This window comes from Melozone crissalis, unplaced genomic scaffold (assembly GCF_028551555.1).
Source record: "Melozone crissalis strain CALT ecotype California unplaced genomic scaffold, PUWL_Pcris_2 ptg000005l_1, whole genome shotgun sequence".
Lineage (NCBI taxonomy): Eukaryota > Metazoa > Chordata > Aves > Passeriformes > Passerellidae > Melozone > Melozone crissalis.
The window spans coordinates 54493090-54514465 of NW_026535783.1; the positions used below are offsets into that span (position 1 = coordinate 54493090).

The window sequence follows — 21376 nt, forward strand, 5'->3', positions numbered from 1 at the left end:
AGAGGGGATCTCATCAATGCATATAAATGTCTCAGAGGTGAGTGCCAAGAGCATGGCGCCAGACTTCTCAGTGGTGCCCAGATACTGGACAAGAAGTAATGGCAATAAACTAAAACATAAGAAATTTCTGCTCAAGATGAGGAAGAAATTCTTTATGTTGAGGGTGGCAGAGCACTAGAACAGGCTGCCCAAGGAGGTCATGGAGTCTCCCTCTGTGAAGACATTCAAAACCCAGATAGACCTGTTCCTTTTTAAACTACTCTAGGTGACCCTGCCTTGGATGAGATGATCTCCAGGGGTTTCTTGTAACTGCAACCCTTCTGCAATTCTGTGAATTTAAGGCAAGATCTTTCATAGCAATATCCTCACAAAAAAGGGAGAAAGAAAAACTACAGATTCAGTTTACTGGAAAAAATTAAATTTTAAAATGTTCAGATAACCAAACAGCTGTACTTGTCACTTTTTTTAAGAAGTATTTATATTGACTTTTCATAATAACACTACTTAACAATACACAGCAACACACACACTGTCATAACACAATTGCAGCACAGTAGCTGCAAGTATGTTCTCACACATTTTCTTTTGCTATTTTTCTGAGACAGCCCTAGAAAATAACTTCCATCTGGACAGTAAATCTATCCAAGTAAGTGCCAATGTAACACTTCCTCTAAAGAATGGTTTCTAATTGGATACCATTAACAACACTGCTGAGATTAGCATTAGATCTGAGCTTCATTTCTGATGTTTCACTTGATTGCATATTCTTTGGGTGTGTATTTGTCGTGTTACTAAGAAAGCCTTAAGAGGGAGGAATAAATTGATTTTTAAAACTACTGCATTTGAATCTCATCCACTTCTCTTCCTTAGATAAAAAAAAACCACCATATAAAAGCAGTGATTTTTACAACAGCAAACTGAGGTCTGAAGGAAACTGCAGCAGTTCCACAAATCTTCACGGAATACACAACAACCCAAGCTTCTTTAAAAGCATGACACTGATGTTTTCAGATGGCTAAAAAATTCCTTTACATTATTGAACTAACACAGTTTGGATTTAATTTCTCTCATTTTTAAGTTAATATATAGCCAGAAATATGAAATATTTATCCCAACGGGATACTGAAGTGCACTCCATCCCCCACCAGCCACGTCTTTTTTTTTAAATATGCAGTTGAAATAATCATAGCTACCATGTACCTAGTAATCACAGCTATTTGGTACAGCTAACTGGAACTAAGCTACTTCAGAACTGCTTTGCTTTCCGAACCCACTAATTTCTACATCAAATAACCTCATTTTCTTTCACTGCTATTATGAAAAAGATCCATGGAAACAAATTCCTGACTTTCTATACAAAGAAAACAATGAAAATTAAATAAACAAAGCAACCAGACTAAAGGATGGGAAGCTTCTGGCACAGCTAAAAAACCATAATAAAGAGCTTATGCTTCAGGTTTAGTTTTTTGAGGGATTACTACTGTATGAGAAAATATTTTTTCGCATACAGGCAACATCTATTCCAGCAGAAAGGAAGAGATACTGTCTTAATTCCTCTAGTTATACCACCACAGTCAAAAGAGACAAACGAGCACAGTGGAAGTGAAGGCAGGAGGCAGTGCTAGTCATTTGCCCATAAGAAGCAGCAAACCTTATGGTGCCGCAAGCACAGCTGAGGCACTGCAGCAACAGCACGGATTATTAGCTCAGCGGAGAATGCCAAAGCACACAAAGCTTACAGCATTGTAGGCTACACAAAAGGTTAGAAAACACAAGCATGTGCACATGCTTCTCTCTACTAAAGCATATGCTGTTTACAGAAATGCCAGATAAAATATGCAGAAGATTTTCTATCCTTTGAACCAGTATTTTATAGCCTCAAAACTAAAGTAATTGGGGAATCAATATTTATTAGCATTTCCACAATCTGAGCAGCGCTATTAATAAAATCAGAGCAGATGGAAGCTGCTGTCATATGTTGTTGGGGTTTTTTTTCTGGGGCAGAAGGGGGACTAGTCAGTAACAGTTCCTCTACAGAAATTCATACAGACCTTCTGACAACTAAATACTCTACTGGGCACTCTTGTTATTCATAGAAAATACTTGCCTCTACAAAGCCCTACACTATTAGGCAAAAGCAAGTTAGTGCCATCTGCATTGGCATCATTTAATAAAGAAAAAAGCTGATTCTGAACATGTGTTGCTTTTCCATAGAGCTTTGAAAGCAAATCAAACTTTGCCTTGTTAACACTTTTCCCATTTTTATATATGCTCTCTAGCTAAAAAATGTCAACACACCAGTAAGAGACAAAGTGTATGATGTGATGTATGTCTAGGCTTTAGAGCAGCAAACCAAAAATGATGGTAGGAGGCACAACAAAAATTTCTAGCATTTTTTCAAGTACCTTTTGTCCAAGTTTTCCAAATAAATATACTTATCATTTCTAAGAACTGAAAAAGAAAATTACAAAACTCAATATTCTAAAGTTCTCAAGCCAAAAGCTTGTGTCCATTTAATGGACACTAAGCTTTAAAACAGAATTATTTTCCTTTTTCATATATTTCCCTTTCATGTAAATAAATATAATTTACTTGGGTCTTCAACAGATATTCAGAGCTTAAAAACCAGCTTTCAAAGTAACATGAGATGTGATGCAGAATAAAACTCAAGTGCTTTGAAGGCATTTATAAGAAAATATGAATAAATAAGAGGATTTCTATTTTAACACATTAGGCAGTTGGTCCAGAGGAAAGAAAAATAATGTACTTACCACTGTGTTACTTTCTTCTCCCTGCTGCTTCTTCCCTGAGCTTTCAAAGTCAACATTCTGTTTAAGACAAAGGGACAAATTTTAGTAAACCCTATCACTACTAGATAAGAACAAACTAGTATTTTATTGTATTGTATTAGATATATTTTTGGCTTTCAGAGTTTCGGTTTTGTTAAAAGAAAAGCTTTACATGTGTATGAACAACAGCTTGAATATTTCAGAGTACCTGAAAGACATCCAAGACAGGAAAACTGCATGTATTCTTTTAAAGGGGATCATTCTTGTGTGTACAAAACATTGGTTTTTACCCTGTTTTTATTTTAATGCACTCTGTCTACAAAGTCGTTTCATTTTTACTCCTTTTATAGTTACTATATTAAAATATTATGTTTCATACAGATTTCTCTTGCACACAGTTCTGAAGAATTCCATTAAAAAATACATCACAAATTAACCAAAGATGAAGAGTATATTTTTGCATGTTAACTTCAGGAATTTTTTAGAAAGTTGCAACATAAGGCATAACAGATCTGATGCTAACTTCACTGGCATAGAACAATTAAAAACAAATGAAAGCATTGAGTGTTTTTGACTGAACACACACAAAATTACTTGGCTGGAGTGATGGGAAGGATTAATTTTGCTTCCAACAAAGGCAGAAGTAGAACGTATCTTCAGAGACATTAAATGTCAACTCTGGTCAGACAGATCATCTAACCAAACACAAAATCATGTAAAGCAGATAATAAGCTAAGTCAAGCAGAGTATAATCTGTCAAATTCTCAGTATCTAGAAAAGAATTTAAGTTGTGAGGATCCCAGTTAGTAGCTTCAAATTCAAAGGATTTGCCTATAAATGGAACTATATTTCATTTCTTTCCAGTAAAAGGAGAATAAGGCCACCATGAAATAAATAGATCCTGAAAGAGATTTAAAATTAACTTTTTCCAGGAGAAAAGCAAGTTCCTTGTTTTGGGGTAAGAAACAGGACAATGAACTCCCACAGAAGTCAGGACTTCCACAAAAGGACTGTACTACAGTCAAATTTTGCATATCACATGTCCTATTCCTCCTTTGGGAGTCACTGGTGTCAGCTTCTGCATTCATACCAAACGAACTCCAATACACTACACTGCACGCATCTATACATTTATTTTCAATAGCAGGGCATCCAAGACATGCAAATAGCAAGGGATAAAAGTAATATTAAAGCCACAAGCCTTTCAAGCCTCCTACTAAAAAAAAAATTTCTATTAGTTTAACCAGTTTCAGAAATGCAGAGCAGAACCACTCAAGACATTTAAAAAGATAAAGAAAGACGTCAATGATCAAATCAGATTCTGAAATTTGGGCTCTTAGAAGAGTCAGTTACATTGCCATGGCTGCATGCATCTTTCCTTTCCCACACTACTTTGCTCCTACTGTGATCTTTACAAAAGCTATTTCAGAGGCACTGTACACAAATTCCCGACCAGAAGAAATGCAATAGTTGTGCTAGAATAAGCAGAATTCATCCAGAGAACACAACAGTGCAGAGCTGGATCTGACAAAGAGACAGTCAGCTGATTACGCCTCTGACAGATAAAGACTTAAGGTCAAGAGTCTGCAGGCAAAGTACTCACAGTAGAATAATTATCAAAGAAATAGCAAGCCCTATAATCATCACAAAAACAATAAACAAAAAGAGATTACTCTTGCATCATTTCCTGACACCTGTTTGGCTGCATCTATTGAAATGTCTAAAAGAATAAAATCCAGTGGTAGGCAGTCATTACCATTTAAACTGTTTGCAGGCTTCCAACCCAAGCAGAAGGAACTCATCCAATCTCAAACATCCAGAGGCAATAATAGAGCAAGTGTGTGCATGAGGGGAAGAATACATGAGGCTACCTGGATATTTCACATCATGCTGCTTTATAATGATTTAGAAGCTGCACAAGCCTCTGAACAAGAGACATCAGTTACAAAATCAAACAAAAGCAATGAACTCAGTGCAAATGTAATGTCACTTGAAACTGTGACACTGAGTCACATAACCTTAAGCCTCAATCAAAAGATGACAGCTCAGGATGTGCTGTAGCTACAGCTGTAAGCATCAATGAGTTTCCAATAGCAGAAACCCTCCTATCACCACACAGTTTGCACTAAACAACTTCTCTAAGAAAATAAAGTGGGATATTAGGAGGAGCTCAAAGTAACCACGCACCAGAACTGCAGAAATCTAGAGACAAGGGGCTAACATGTTTGTCAGAAACACAATAGCAGAGTGGCTGTGGCACCAGCCAAGGACTGCTGGCAATAACGTGCCGTGAGAAAGAACAAGATGTGACTGGACAAGGGGCCACACAGAGGTAGGACAGCACTCCTCTGGGACAAAGGTCTCTGGTCTACCTCCTGGAGATACGCACAGCTCAGCACAGCACAAACAGAGAAATGGGGTGGAGAAGCAGGCATGAACTCTATGGGGAGAACAAGACCATCAAAGACCCAAAGTCCTCTGACCCATTTCCACAAGGATCTGGAAGAATGGACTGTGAGTCGTAAGTAATTTGCATAGAAAGTGTGACATATCCCCAGGGCAGGGAAAGCTTATCTACTAATAGGTACTCTGATCTAAACCGAGGAAGTGGCCCTCATCAGCTGAATTGATGCGGCAGCCAGGACTGGTAATCTCTTTCCTTCCTTTCTCCCCCTCTTAAATTCATCTCTCTCTCTCTTCCCTTACACCCTTTATCCAAAATCCAGGGTCATGTGCTTATATTACAGGCCAGTGCACTAAAATACCACTTCCAAGCCAAGTGTGTAATTTACTAATAAAACTTTATAAGCTTTTGTGGATCATCTAACTTCTCATTCCTTTCAACCAATGAGAATCTACAAATCTTGGGTGCTCCCTTCCCCCTAAGGGTGCAACATCACAAAGACCTCAGCTAGTTCAGTTCATCACTTTTTTAGTTGTTTTACAGAAGTGGTAACAGGTGCTTCAGATGACTAGCAGTTACTTACTCTCAAGGTAAAAATATCTAATGAAATCTTATTTAACCATACTCTAGGAAACTATATCAATCGCATCAGACTGAGTCTCAATACGTTTTCCTAACCAAAAAACTCTAGCACTCTGTTTTATGAAGAGAGTACTTGGGGGAACTATTTTATGTATATGCCCTGTTTGTACTCTTTCTTGATTAAAACCCAAATGCTACTAGAAATGCTTGCCAACTGGACTGCTGGTCTGACCCAGAGCAGCCATTCGAATCACTGCACTCCAGGGGTTGCTCACAACTAAGTGGACAAGTATTTCTCATTTCACCAAGTATTTCATTTGCAACTTACCACTGGCTTTAGCCTACATAGGGTGAAAACAAGGCCGGATAGCCAAAATAAAATAGTGAAAGACTGTCTGAGCAGTCAGGGATTAGGTTAGGAAAACTAAAGCACTGGTAAAATTAAATCTCACCAGGGGCATCAAGAAAAGCTTCCACAAGATACCTTCTTTGCCATACAGAAGGAATCATACAAACTTCAGAGGCAGATCCATGAAAACCTCCAAGTTCAACAAGCCAAATGCAAGATGCTGCACTTGGGTAGGGGCAATCCCAGACATAAACACAGACGGGGAGGCAAATTCAGTGAGAGCAGCCCTGTCAAGAAGGACTTTAGGGTTCTCCTGGACAAAAATCTGGACAACAGTGTGTGCTCACAGCCCAGAAAGCCAACTGTATCCTGGTCTGTATCAAAACAGCAGCAGAAGGAGGTGATTCCACCCCTATCCTCTGCCCTTGTAACACCCCACAGAAGTACTGTGTCCAGTACAAGAAATTCTTTACCATGAGGGTGAGGAAGCACTGGAACAGACTGCACAGAGAAGTTGTGGATGCCCCATCCTTGGAAGTGTCCAGAGAAGGAGGGTGTGAACTCAATGATCTTTACAGTTCCTTCCTTAGAGAAGAAAGGTGATTTCTATGATTTCTATAGGCATGCTAGGATTTCTGTTATTTTTATTTTTTCCTTCTGAGGGTGATAGAAGGAAGACTATGAAAATGTGGCTCCCCTCCAAAGGAAATGGGAGAACTGGTTACCAATGACATGGAGAAGGCCAAAGCACTCAATTACTTTTTTTTGTCTCAGCCTTCACCAGCAAGTTCTCCAGGCACTTCACCAGAGCTGCAGAAAACAAAGGCAGGGAGTGGAAGAATGAAGAACTAGCTATCTGCTATAGAAGAAGATCTGGTTTTTGACCATCTAAGTGAACATGACGGTTCACAAGTCCATGGGACCTGATGAGGTGCATCCACAGATCCTGAAGGAATTGACAAAGGAAGTAGGTAATCTACCTACCCTACTTGAGAAGCTGTGGAAGTTCTAATGACTGGGAAAAGGACATAAAACCACAATTTTTTTAAAGGAAAATAAAACCCCATAGAATTTACAAGTCAGTCAGGTCTCACCTCACTGCTCATAAAGATCATTGAGCAGACCCTCCTGAAAACTCTGTTAAGGCATACTGAAAACAAGGAGGTGATTTGTGACATCCACCATGTCTTCACTAAGGGGAAGTCATGTCTGACAAATGTGGCTGCCTTCTACAATGGGGCTACAGTTCACTTCAGACCCTCAATTCTTTCAATTGGTTTTGGAGGTCGACTTGGAAAGAATACTGATGTACCCAGAACATGTAGCAAACTTGCATACAATAGATGAGGATATAGGGTTATACTTCAGTACAATGAATGAGGCCCAAGCAGTTTTTACTTTCCCCAAACTGTTTAAGGAAACAAAAATAAAAACCAAACCAAACCAACAAACAAACCCCCAAAATAAAAACCAAACAACAACAATAATAACAAAAGAAAAAAAAGAAAAAGAAAAAAAAGAAAAAAAGAAAAAAAGGAAAAAAAAAGAAAAAAAAGAAAAAAAGAAAAAAAAGAAAAAAAGAAAAAAAAAGAAAAAAAAAGAAAAAAGAAAAAAAAGAAAAAAAGAAAAAAAAAGAAAAAAGAAAAAAAATTTTAAAAATCAAAATAAGAAAAAAGAGAGAGAGCGCAAGAGAGAGAGCAAGAAAGAGAGAGAGAGAGAGTGGGTAAACCACAACACGCTCCTCATTTCAGCAAGCGTTGGAAATAAGTGTGCCAGCGAAGGCTTCCTGAAGATAAGGAAAGCCTCGTATCTCTCTCAAGGAAAGTACCAAGGCTATCACCATGACGATGTGAAGAAAGAGAGAAAGTCAAAAGATATGGACTTCAGTTGGCTCACAGAGTGACAAGGCTCCTTTTCACCTATTGAGAAAGTTTTGTTTCTTTTTCATGACCAATGGGCAGTGTATGTGTTTGTTAAGCAAATGTAATTATCTTGTAAAATTATAAAGGCAGTATGTTGCTTTAATAAATGGATCTATACAGCCTTCTGATGGAGTCCTGCTTTGCGTCATGTTGCGTTCTATAGTGACAAATAAGTATCTTAAAAACTGCTTGCTTCAGAGGCATTTCAGGCAGCCTTTACCCCTTAATAACCATCCTCTATTTTAAATACTGAAAACAGTAAAACCAGCAAAATATTTCTTTAAATAATTCCAGGAGAGTATTGCAGAATCCAGATTATCTGTGCTTGTCCTTAACCATCCATTCATATTCAGCAGGAAAGTATATTTAGCTAAAGAGACTTTAGACTGATCAAAATCATCCATACTAGAGACTCATATTAAGCAGAAAGAGATCCCATACTGATCCACTAAAATTAGTCCAGTAAACCAAGAACAATTTTAGGGCAAGGAGATCAGTTGGTTTTTTGCTCTTTGAAATGGGGATGAGGAAAATGAAGCATTCCAACGACTGAGAAAGAGCAACTGTATTCACCATTGGTATCACTGAAGATACCAAGATACCAGGTACAAGAAGACTTTGCCTGCCAAAGGATACCCATAACCAGATTTTTTTTTTAAGTGTCATGAAGATGAGTATAATCATTTCATATGCAATGATAACAAATAAGTTTTACTGTCAGTGTTTACTCGCAAGATTCTAATTCACAACCTGCCGCATTGGAGGGAAATGTGTGCCTTACAGTGAGCTAGCTTGAACAAACAAAACAACATATGATTTTGATTGAGGAAACAAAAGATAAACACAGCTGAGAAAATATTGATCTCTAGACAGTATATCTTTTGAAATTAAAATATTTTGCACAAAGTAGAAAGGCCTGTAGACCACAGACAGTGTAGTCCATCTCAGATTCCCAGACAGGGGAACAAGGATAAGAGAGAAGGACCAAGGAGACACAAAGGACCCAGAGAACATTCTCAAAAAACAAATTCATCTTGCTTTTCCTGGAAGCAGATGCTGTCATCCTATCCCACTGTTTCTTGTTGTTTCAGTATCTGAAACAAAGACAGAGTGAAGCAAAGAAACATGGAACTGTCCCATTGACAGAGATCTAGCAAGTTTCAGGGAGCAGAACTATCTATTGATTTGGGGTGGTCAAGTCTAAGACTTTAATAACAAAACATTACCTCAAGCAGCATGAGACTGACCTGCTTGAGGATTTGTTACCTCCTAGTACCAATGCTGTCAGAGCTGCTGACAACCAGAATCCTTTAATGCAGGAAGAGGACAGCTGGTAGCACATTCTAAGCAGGCACACAAAGGTTCACATTTGCTTCCAGAATGCCTCAAAATAACCTGCTGGTGTACTGCAGGGGACATGCAGTTCAAAAGTGTTCTGCCAAGGGCTAAGGGTATGCTTACCAACATATGGAATGCAAAAGCATGACAGGTCCCTGGACTGGCTAACTTGCTGTATTACTTATATCTTAATTTAAAGAGTTTCACTGATCTGCCAGATCATCTACAGTTCTATTAGAGGTCTTTTTAATTATCTTAAAACTTAATGGACTGCCTAGAGTGCAATAAAGTGAAATTTTGTTATTTTCCATATCACAATGGCACTTTTGCACAAGACAGTTAAGGAAACACATTCATATCTGTGCACACACAAATAAATCAGAGCTGATGGATTTTGTGGTTGACTACCTTTCCTTGGGAAAGCTAGTCAAAAAAGAGTGTCCAAGTCATAAGTGAAGACTACACCTGTGGCCTCAATTTTTTTAAAGGCAGCATTTCCACCTCTGTGGATATAGCTACAAAAACCTTGTGTAAGTATTCTGAGTGCAAATTGTGGTTTTGCAATAAAATAAACATACATAGACCTGCGAAAATTGTCTGGTGTTCAAAACTCCCTTTTATAGCAGCGCAGATAGTGCAGAAATGACCAATATGTCATCATTTGATCTCATCACTGGAAAAATGCTATAACGCATATGCACCAGATTGGAGGAGTTTTGGATCTCATCAAACTGCAAGAAATCATTTATTAATCAAGACACCTGTTTCCCAAAGCATAAGCCTCAGCTCATATGCTCTGAAAAGTTATTCAATAATGTAAAGAACAAAATATCATGTTGTTATTAAACACAAACAGTTAGATCTACAACACCCTCAGGAGGCATAGCTGTTACAGGTAAGAATTATATTGTGACTTGTAATTGCCTTTAAACCCCATTATTCTCCAGAGAAGCAGTAAGATATAGCACTATTTTACTTTCTTTCCCAAGCACTGAGAACTGCAGAATGATGGAGGTTCTTAGGCACCTCTCCAGATCACGTGGTCCAGCCTACCACCCAGTCTACCACATTAGAGCAAGCCAACATTAGATGCTACCAAGTCAAACTACTTTTGAGTTAAGGTCAATATCAGTTTGTAAAAAGGAAGCAGATCAGTTGGATTATTTGCAAGCATTTCCAAGGGAGAAAGCTGAGACTTAGTGGCTTTTGTTAACTGTGGTGGTACATGTGTCTACGCCTCGACTCCAGCAAAATTGTCTAGTCAATGTAATTACTATCTTAGGTAGTCATTTTCCAAGTCTTACTAAAGCAACTGAATAATCACATAATGATTCAATCATACATGAATGCATAATATAAAATGTTCCAGCCTGCATTAAAAAAGGTATGAAGTATTTCTCCTTGCAGAACCAATATAGCTTATATCAATAAATTCAGCTTTACAGGAAAGTAGGGTTGGTTTTCAGACTTACAATTTATTAAAATCTATAATGAAGGTTGCTTTCCAGAATGGTAAATGTGAGGGGGATTAAACTGTTACTGTATCCTGTTCCTAATCATTCTGCTTAAGGCATTACTAATGTCTACTGTTTCTGTTACTTGATGCCATCACATTAGCTCAAGTAACAAGAAACCAAGACAGAAATGAAAACACAGAAACAACACTGGTTTTCTACTCCCAACCTAATGCTAAAAAGTAAGAATTTTAGGAAGGCTTTAAAACATTACTATTCAGTGTCCTTAAACACTGTACTCATTTAACATAGACCTGTCTTAACACAAAATAAACAAGTATAGTGATCTCTTCATAACAACTTGATTCTTCTCTTTGAAGTATACAATATAGCAGTAGCTGACCGTAATAAGAAACTAACAAAAAAAAACCCCACGCACTACAGAAAACTACCAGAGGTGGTTTCGTAGACCACTTATCTTGTCCTCACAGATCACTCATAGGGACAAAACCAACATATTTCAGAATAGCAACAACCTGCACCCTGTGCAGCGTCACAATTCTATACCAAACCATTTTTCTGAAGGTGACAGTAGTGCTAGCTCAGTGACTAAAAGTGAGCAGGTGTGCCAAGCTACAGACTGAGGTCCAGTTAACCCTGAAGAAGCTTTGTTGCTAGTGGTAACAGAAAGAATCCAACTGGTTTAATATAGGAATTAAAAAGAAAAAACAATTTTTTTTTCAAGCTACAACTTTCACACAAGCTTCAGCCATTTCAAAGATTTCCACTGCTACTATAGAATTGACATTAACTTTTGAGAGAACTGAACATATCTCTGCGACATCAGAAAGGCAATTAGCATCACAATGTGACACAAGCACTCAGTATAACAAGACAGACTGCAAATCCAAGAGGAAACTATTTAAATCTGGTGCCCTCACCCTATGTTCCTATGTGGCCCTGTTCCTTTTCACCCTGCACCCCTTCATTCTTTAGTTTTCCATCAGCACATGGATCCCAGACAGCGAGCACTCCAAAAGGTCCAAGTTTTTTCAGTCCTATTGTTGTTAGCCACAGCAAATGTGGACAAAACTCACCCTTTTTTCACTGCAGAACAAGAGAGACTGATGAGGGGAAAGATGTGGAATGTGGAAAATTTGGAAAACAAGTGACTAAGAGAATAAGAATACATAAAACAGAATATCCCAATTGAATCAGTAGTAATATTTATAACTAAAACCACAAAACGCAGTCATATACACACACTAAACAACACCAGAATGTATACCACTGTTTCTATAAAGACACACTTGATCAAAATTAAGTAGGTGGTTCACTTGTATTATGGTATTATCATGATCCTAATTTCTTTTTGCCTACTGCCATTCATAAGACAAACCCTTTTTCCTCCCCCACTTCATCACACCCATATCTTTTATTAGATATTGAAATACTTTAGGAAGGGACATAGCTAATTTTATTGTGCAGTACTTCAGAAGTACGGCACCAAGTCTTATAGAGACCATGGGCATGTACAAAATGCTGGTGGCAGCCAACACCCACACGTCTGTGTGCAAACAGCACTTGTCTAAATATTGCCTCAAGTAGATGGCTCACTAACAGATAACACGTTTGCTACTTAATATGAGGAAAAAAGAAGTGATCTAGATACTAAAGCAACTGTGTGCAAGCATGAGAGAAAGAGCAGGGAATAAAAACCTGTATACTCAATTCTCCAAAAACATGTCAAACTTGATTAAACAAATCCTAGGATAAGTCCTCCATCTGAATGAACCCAAGATTGTCCCAGACAGTGTATTCTTGTCCTGAATGACAATCAACCTAAGGTTCAAGTCCTCTTGGACAACACTTTGAGTACAGTTTTCAGCCCTGCAGATGAACCACTACTGCTTACACCCCAAGAGTAAGACCAATGAAGATGGTATATTTCTCTCCATCTAAGACCTAGGCAGTCAGATAGACATTTGATACACAGGCAGATACTCTGCCAGTTATGACAACTTATGCACAAATAAGTGCTATCCCTAGAGCTGTTTCAAACCAATAAAATACAGATGGTCATGACAGAATTCAGACTACAAATTTTGCCAATTCTGAGAATGTTTGTGGCATCAAATGTTTGAATTCATCTTGTGCCTGTAGCCTTTCATGGCTACTGGCTGGTCCAGGAGATAGTACAACACAGTTTAAATCATTAAACAGCTGAGGCTTTATACTAGAAATTATCAAATTGTGCATAAAATACTGAATTCTTAGAAGTAATAAAACCTAATTTGTCTTAATAGTTATGAAATTGATATTAGGAATTGGATGAATCTTTTACATTTCACATCCTTCAGAAACATAATTTTATATCATAATGGAGATTTCATATTTAAATTGTCTCAAAAAGAGAAGAAACTAACAGCAAACAGTTGCTGTTGTATATAATTATCTACTTAATTATAGATCTCACACTACCAGCCAAGTCATTATTAGGGTATGTTAATTCCTGAGTTCTCTTTCCTTTCAAGGCAGAGGTGAGCAGGCTAGTCAAGCAACACTTAAAGTTATTTTTAGATGTCATTTCCCCCCACATGTGTAGAGGCATAACTTTCCAATTAACAATTGCTATTATGAACCTTTTACTTCCTTCTGCATTTATTTTGTTCCTCACTGCTCTACAAAATTGAATTAGGTGACATCACTGGCCAGTTGGATTACAAATACAATTAGAAATCCGACAATATGCTTGCAAAGCTGCTAAATATTCATAGCCACGAAGGAAATTAACTTCAGCTGTGCTCTTAACATGTGAAGTGAAACAAAAATATTTTTGTGCTATTGCTTGTCTGAGTGGGTTTAAATAGAAAAAAAGAACCATCAGATACTTATTACAGCTTCAACTGTCAATTATTGCACATGCCAACTTGAAAGTCGGTGTTGTCTATAAACAATAACAAAGATACCAGGAAGAATAATACATTTCCATATTGAAAACAACAATAAATAGTTGAGCAGCAACAATGAAGAATCAGAGATGAATTTTTAAAAACACACTGATATGAAGTAGGGATATACCCTGAAGGCAAATGTCCAGTATCAAAACTTTTTTGTAAGCTCTGGACAATTGAACAGGTGTCTTCCAGGAAGCTGGTGTTTCCTGTTTGAATTGATTTTAAATTTTTAACTAACTACAACAGCTACTGACTATGACTAAACATATAAAACATCAAATCAGTAAGTATTTTTACCCTACTACACTTCACATAGGCACGCATCATCTGTCACGGAGGTATGATCTGTAACTCTGTGACATTATCATATTACTCTCTAAAAGACTAATGCTACTGCCTAATCTCATGGTTTGAGCCAATTTCTAAACACTAAGCCCTGGCTTGCTGTCAGATCTCACTACCTGCCCGAGAACCAATGACGGAGCACAATTGTAACTTTTTATCACATAATTTAAAGCTGCCCAACCCCTTTGTTGCAGCTAATTTATATTCTGAAATACTGTTACGATTGATTTGTTTCACAGATGAAAAGAAGCTACAGAATCCCCCTGGATTGTTGCTACCTAACAGGATAACAATCCTCCTCTAACACACAAAAAAATCCAGGCCCATAAACTACCTGAACTAAAAGGCAAACAGCTTATTAAGGTAATAAAAAAAATCTGTTATTTGAAATTGCAGAGCTGCAAGGTAATTAATCCCCAGCTCACAATATAATTTAAGGAAATTAATATGCTGAATTTAATTGATTGGAAAATAGTCCTAGTTGTTCCTGTCTAAAAAAAAAAAAAACAAACCATGCAGACTGAACTTGAAGTAACCAATGCAGACATAGCTTCTCAATCTGAAAAAACAAATCCATAATTTTTACTTAAAAAAAAAATCATGTGTGGATGGCAGTCTCTGGAAAGGAGCAGGATATGAGTTTGTTATATTTCCTCCAATAATAAGATTGCAGTGAGGGTTATTTTGTCACAGTTCTTACCCTTTTTTATTAAGTTTAATTTAAACCAACACAGCATCACAAGCAGAAATGGCTGTTTGTGTTCAGTCTTCAGTATCATATACTGATAGAAGCACTAAAAAAAATACATGCCCTAAAATGCATTTGAGGATTATATCCATACATCTTCCAAAATCCTTTTTGCTGTAGTTGCCCATTCAAGTTCAAAAGGTCTTCCAGTAATAAGTGAAATGCTTATTAGATCTGATAGCCAAACAATGGAGGTTCTTGGGGGTTTCGGGCTTCTAGATACCAGTCCATTCTCAGTGCTGAGTAAAGACAAAAACAATCAGATATGAGCTTTCAAAACAACCTAACATCTGTTTAATCTAAAATTAATATTTTTCTGGATCTGCCAGATCTTCAACGAGTTAGTACAAGATCTGGGCAAATCAATTAAGTTTGCATTTAAAGATTTCCTAGCAATAAAGCAAGTCACCTGTTTATGTACAGATTATTGGATTCTAATTTGTAGGAGAAAAACTGTATTAAATTACATCTCTATGCAATATTCTGTCTAGCAATAAGACACAGTAACTAAAAAAGAGAATAAAATCAACCCTTTCCAACAGGTTGATTCCTAACATGCCAGTCAGCTCTGTTAAAAATTGAAAAAGCACTAGAATATTCTCTAGTACGGAAAAAAACCTCAGTACTGAGGACCAACAGTGAGATTAATGGACTTATTTCAATTTAGATACCAGCTTTCCTTTTAATACCATTAAGAGTTTACAACTTAGACTTAAAATGATGGACAAAATTACTCAACAGTTTTAATGTATATGCTCTATGACCATGCATATAGTCCAGTTTTCCCATAAAATTACAGAAATCCAAAAAATAATGCACATGAAATTTATCTTTTCTGGTGTTAACAATAGTAAGAGACTGGGCAGAGAATAAACATTAACAATATGGCACATAAAAACAGAGACCAGAATAAGCATCAGCAGTTAGACAGCAGTAGTATTTTTAGCACCTAATTTAAAAAGAAACAAACACTTTCAACAGCTTTGATTAGACTAGCAGGCCAGCATCTAAGTCTGGAATAGCAAATACTGAGAGACAGAGCTTAACCAATTTATCTAACACCTACTCACTAGTTCAAGACTAATGAGCCTTAAACTTAAATCTTGCTGGATGTAAAAATGCCTGGGTCATCGCACCCTACCGATACCATATCTTTATCTCCTATGGTTACTGTTTGCTTTCAACGCATGTGAAGAAAACTACAGTTCACATGCTTGAAAATGAGGAGCCTAAGTCAAAATTTGACTGTTTCAGACGTATGGGAATAAAAAGGAAAATAAGGAAAAGAGAAATATCAAAATATAAAAAAGGGAAAAGAAAAGCTGGGTTGGATCGCTAATATCTATCAGTCCAAGACTTCTCAGAAATCTAGTACAGGTCTACAGGTGACCCTTCCAGTGACAAAGTCCTCAATAATGGTGAGAGCCCCTAAAGAGTCACCCCTCTTGCTTCCTTATCTTTCAATTGTGGTTACTTCTGCTGTAGGTCAGCACATTCGTCTCCACTCTTCTGCTGCTTCTTCTGTTTCAATATCCTTTTTTTTCATACCCCAAGTTGCTTCCCCTGCCTTTCTAATACTAGTGTCCCTGACATGATTCCATCTTAAAGAATTTTCCAGATGATAAGCACAGCTGGGGATTGTCTACTTACATTCAATGCATATAAAACCAAACATATTCAACCAACAGCAACAGTGTTTTTATCACGTCCTTTGCTTACTTCTGGAAATCACCAGTACCATGTCCATTACTCTGACCCACAACTCTCCTTGCTTCTTCATCCTTTGAATCTCTGTAGTCACATCTGTCCCCAGCCCCAAACACCCAAAACAAAACCTTAATCTCCCAAAAATTGTACTTACTACAAAAATAATTTCTAGGACACTGCTTAACTATGTTTTGGTTTAAGTACTCCTACTTTGCCCCTTTTCCTTTGAAGATATAAGCAGCTTATTTCTCTTATTTTTCAAACTATTTTCTCATTCAACATCAAAAGGGAAACTCCTCAATCAATAAAATTAGCTTGTACTACCATCTATCTAGTCTCCTGTGTTGTAAAGTATGGTCTGGGGGTATTCTATTTCCCATCTGTTAGAGGTTGGGCAGTGATCCTCTGTTAATTGGGCAGTTTCCTTTATCTCTCCCACAACCAATCCTCCCTCTGGGGAGATACCTTCTGTTAATGAGCCATTGAGTGTCACTGTATGACTGATAAAATTGCATCATCCCCTTGTGAGATGCTCTGCCCACGGGAGGAGCCAGGCATTCCTGCCTGGATATAATCTGAGATTTGGAACACCACAGGCAGCGTTTTCCCACTGGATTCCCAGAGAAGCAGCAAGACTTCTCCACTGCATTCCCAGAGGAAGATCAAACCCAACTACACCACCACAAGACCTTCAAAGGAAAATTCCACCCTTCTACAGGATCGCTGCTCCAACAGAACCGCACCTGGCACTGCAGGAGGACTGCAGCCACCATTGAATGGGAGTGCTACCAACACCCTGATCCACAGGGTGTCAGGCCATACTCTAGCTCTGTCAGTAGTTTGTTTTTTTGTTTTTTGGTTTTTTTTTGTACTATTACATTTGTATTTTTTAGTTTTCCTCATAAAGAACTGTTATTCCTATTCCCATATCTTTGTCTGAGAGCCCCTTAATTTCCAAATTATAATAATTTGGAGGGAGGGGGTTCACATTTTCCACTTCAAAGAAGACTCCTGCCTTCCTTAGCAGACACCTGTCTTTTCAAACAAGACACCTAGCTTCACCAATTTTTCAAAGTAACTCTTGACAACATTCCCATATGGATATATAAAATGTATTCACCGTGTATTCCTTCGTATTTTCCTCATTTCTTGCCTTCACAACAATGCTTATAAATAAAATCCCAACACCTACCAGACTGCTGTTGTGCAAATACTACTGCTTATCAAACTAAATAGTGTTTACCATCACCATCCCCCATATCATGTGCTCCTCTATCAAGCTAAGTCACCCTAACCTGTTCTGAAGGACAACAACCTGTTGTCTATCCTACACTTGTGTTGAATCATGAGAGGCAATTTCAGTTTGTTTACTGGAACTCCTTTAGATTACACAAAGGGTAATCACAGTGCTTTGGGAAATAACTGATTTTACCCATCGTAAAAGAAAATGCACTACATATGTTACACCTATAAAAATACATGCATAAAAACCAAATAGTACAGCTATGCTGGTACAAACATCTAGGCTTTCCAAAAAGAAAATTTAAAGCAGACATATCTACCTGGTCTGTTTCTTTGCTGTTCCATAGTAAGCAAAAAAACCAAATAAAGTTTAATAAAAACATAAAATCAAGAAAAGAAATACTTTGAGTCCTGATTGTTTTATTCAGGGAGAAGAATAAGTCCACAATTCTACCATGAGAGGCAAGAGTCAACCAATTTTCTTGATATCTGCAAGAAGGTAGGTTTTTTCCCCTTGTGCTCCAATTAAGTCAGCTACACAGTCATAGGATGGCTGGTGCTGGAAGGGACCTTAAAGATCATTAGTTCCAACCATTTTGCTACAGGAAAAGGCAATTTCCACTAGATCGGGTTGCTCAAAGCCTGATCTAGTCTGGGATGGGTCCTTCCCAGCTCCTCTGGGCAACCTGTTTCAGTACCTCACAATCCTCACAGTAAAGAATTTCTTTCTAATATCCAATTTAAACCTACCCTCTTTCAGTTTAAAGCCACTCCCCCTTGTCCTATCACCACGCACTCTTGCAAAAAGTCCCTTTCCATCTTTCTTGTAGGCACCTTCCAGAACCCTACAGTCCTGTACGGTTTCTCTGGAGCCTGCTCTTTTCCAGGATGAAGAACCCCAGCTCTCTCAGCCTGTCTTCACAGAAGAGGTACCTTAGCCCTCCCAACATTTTCATGGCCCTACATGAAACAGACCTACTACAAAAGGTCCAAACGTTCAGAAAGTTTTACCTCTGGATTCAAGGGGAGGTATTACTCCAAAATAAGTCACAATATTTGTAACTGTGAATAGAGATTCAGAATAACACTGGAATATTTTTTGCTTTTCAGCACAAAATGTAAGGAAGGATTGAAGCAAAAGCCATCTAAACATGTAAACTGAGCGAGAACATTCTCTTGGTTGAATTTTACATGGCTTGGTATTAGCAAAAAAGACCAGAAGGGCTTCTCCACCTAGCCTCAGAGAGTCAAATCAGGCAGATTTTTATCCTCAAACAGCAGCAGTTAAATGCAAAAGATAAGCAGTGCTCCTTTCTCACTTAGACAACTAGTTCAAGGGGTAGAGAAAGGGAACTACAAGAGTAAACAAGAGTTTGACATGATATTCTAGGGAAAATAATAATCCTCTACCATAAAACCAGAATTAACCTACCTTATTACAGGATTACAATCAAACTATTTCCAGCTGATCAAAAAATTTATAATGTGAATCATTTGTCTGTTGATCATCAAGTTCTTCTCAACTTTCATAATTACAAAAGTCTCCTATTCTGCCAAGCAAGTTAAACATATCTGTTAAATTTATTAAAAATAAGTACATTTTTGTATATTTTATCTCATTCTCATTCACTTTAGTGGTCCTAATATTAGCCTCCTAGATATGTTAGGTAGACCCCCTTCATCCTTTGCTTTCTGAAGCTTCTGACCCACAATTCACTGGCATGGCTTTTTTCCCCCCTCCATTTAATTAACAGATGCACACTTCTCACTACCATATTAGCCTGTTTTAGATTCAATGTTTTCTAAGCATCTAGTAAAACATCCTTTAAATGATTTCCCTTCAAAACTGAGTAGAAAAGGAATTTCTATACAGATGATTTCACTGAATGGCTTCCAAGTGATCTTTATAAAAAGGAACAAATAAAGGCTGCTGATTAAACTTTGTATTTATTATGTACAATCAAAGTCAATTCATAGTCATTTATACTTGATCAAAAACAAGGTTTTAAATACACTACTGGTTATTTGGCTCCTTTCAATAATAGGTGTGACTCCAAATCCTTTTATAATTACTTCTAAAAATACTGCATCCATCATCTTTTAAATGACTATTTAGTATTAGTAGTAGAAGACCACCTGCGCATAAAATTAAGCTTCCTGTACTTAGGGAGTTAGTCATCCTGTATGTGACTGCAATATTATAGTCCATAGCAAGCTATTTCTGCTGTGGCCACAGAGAAAAACAATTGATAAATGTTATTATTTTTTCAGTTCTCATCAAAATAGAATTGTCCTTTTTCTTCACTTTGCCCTTCCTAAATTGCCAGCAGCTATTTTAACCATCAAACACATCACTTTTTCTACCATGGGTCAGTGACACTATGCAGATAAACCATAAGCATTTTCTTCTCTCCTTCAAACTGAGTACCCAACACTTTTTTCTTAATAAGTGTTCTTAGAATTATTCATCAGTCTTTCATGAGCAGTATTTCCAGTCTCTTGCATTTGTATTGGGTATTTTTACTTCTGCACATGCTTTAATAGATATTCTACTTGCCTCTTCTCTGTAACTGATGTTTACTTCAAGTCATTTTTATTTGAGAAAAATCTCTCATCTCTTTTCACCCTAAAATGACGCTGCTGATTCATAACAGGAAAACCCACGCCTTTACATCACTTACCTAGTCAGCTAGCTCACTCTTATCATCTTTGTCCTGATTTACTTATCAACAGAAGTGTCAGAAGACCACTTGGACCTGCAGAAACACTATGCTATTTATACAAAAATGACTGTCTGTCTGTCTTGGATGACTAGAAGTCTTCACAGATAGGTAATCTGTAGTATAATATCGTCATGGCAGTATAGCATTCCAAAACACATAGCATGTCCCATGCTACTCCTTCCCTATAATTTAGAGAAACTCATTCTTTTTGCTTTCTGTGTACAAGGCTTCTTTGGACTCAACTTGATGCAGACTGGCTAGCTTCAAATTTACATGGTCTTATTTAGTGACATCCTGTATTTCTCATCCTGATGTGGAATTCTGTAAAACGTCAATCTGTACAGATCTCCACACCATTGCTGTATGATCCCCCTGACATAGCAATGACACAAGAAGAAAATTGTAATTTTTATATAAGCTTGTGCAATTAAATTTGTAAACTCATATCATTCTTCATATTAAGATAAGTATTTTGGCAGAAAAACAAACTATGGCAGATCCATTACAACTACCCACAGCTGCTTATGACATCACTGAAACTAAGCTATTCTATCAGGCATTTCTGTTTCACCATCACTTCTTCCCACTAGGAGGAAAATATACTTCCATATTATAATGTATTCAACTGGACCATTAAGAAAAAAACATCCTGGGGTTAGTGGGGAAAAGAAGAAACAAAAGGAAAGGAGGAAATTGTCAGAGAGTTCTGTGAATGACACAAAAGCAACATCTTTTGAAGAAACAGGCACTGGGATTCAAAGACAACTGTTGAAAGCAAGTTAACTTGCCTACATTAGCTAGCACTTGATTCTGTCT

The 21376-nt window shown here is 37.4% G+C and overlaps 1 protein-coding gene across 3 annotated transcripts in view; it reads right to left on the reverse strand.

Moving 5' to 3' along the window:
* ERBIN (erbb2 interacting protein) overlaps window positions 1–21376 on the reverse strand; it is a 120806-nt gene that overhangs the window by 76155 nt on the left and 23275 nt on the right. For all 3 annotated transcript variants that reach the window (XM_054290079.1, XM_054290078.1, XM_054290075.1), the window contains exon 3: window positions 2772–2828. The gene's annotated coding sequence lies outside the window, so the exon portion shown is untranslated. The remainder of the gene's footprint in view (window positions 1–2771; window positions 2829–21376) is intronic.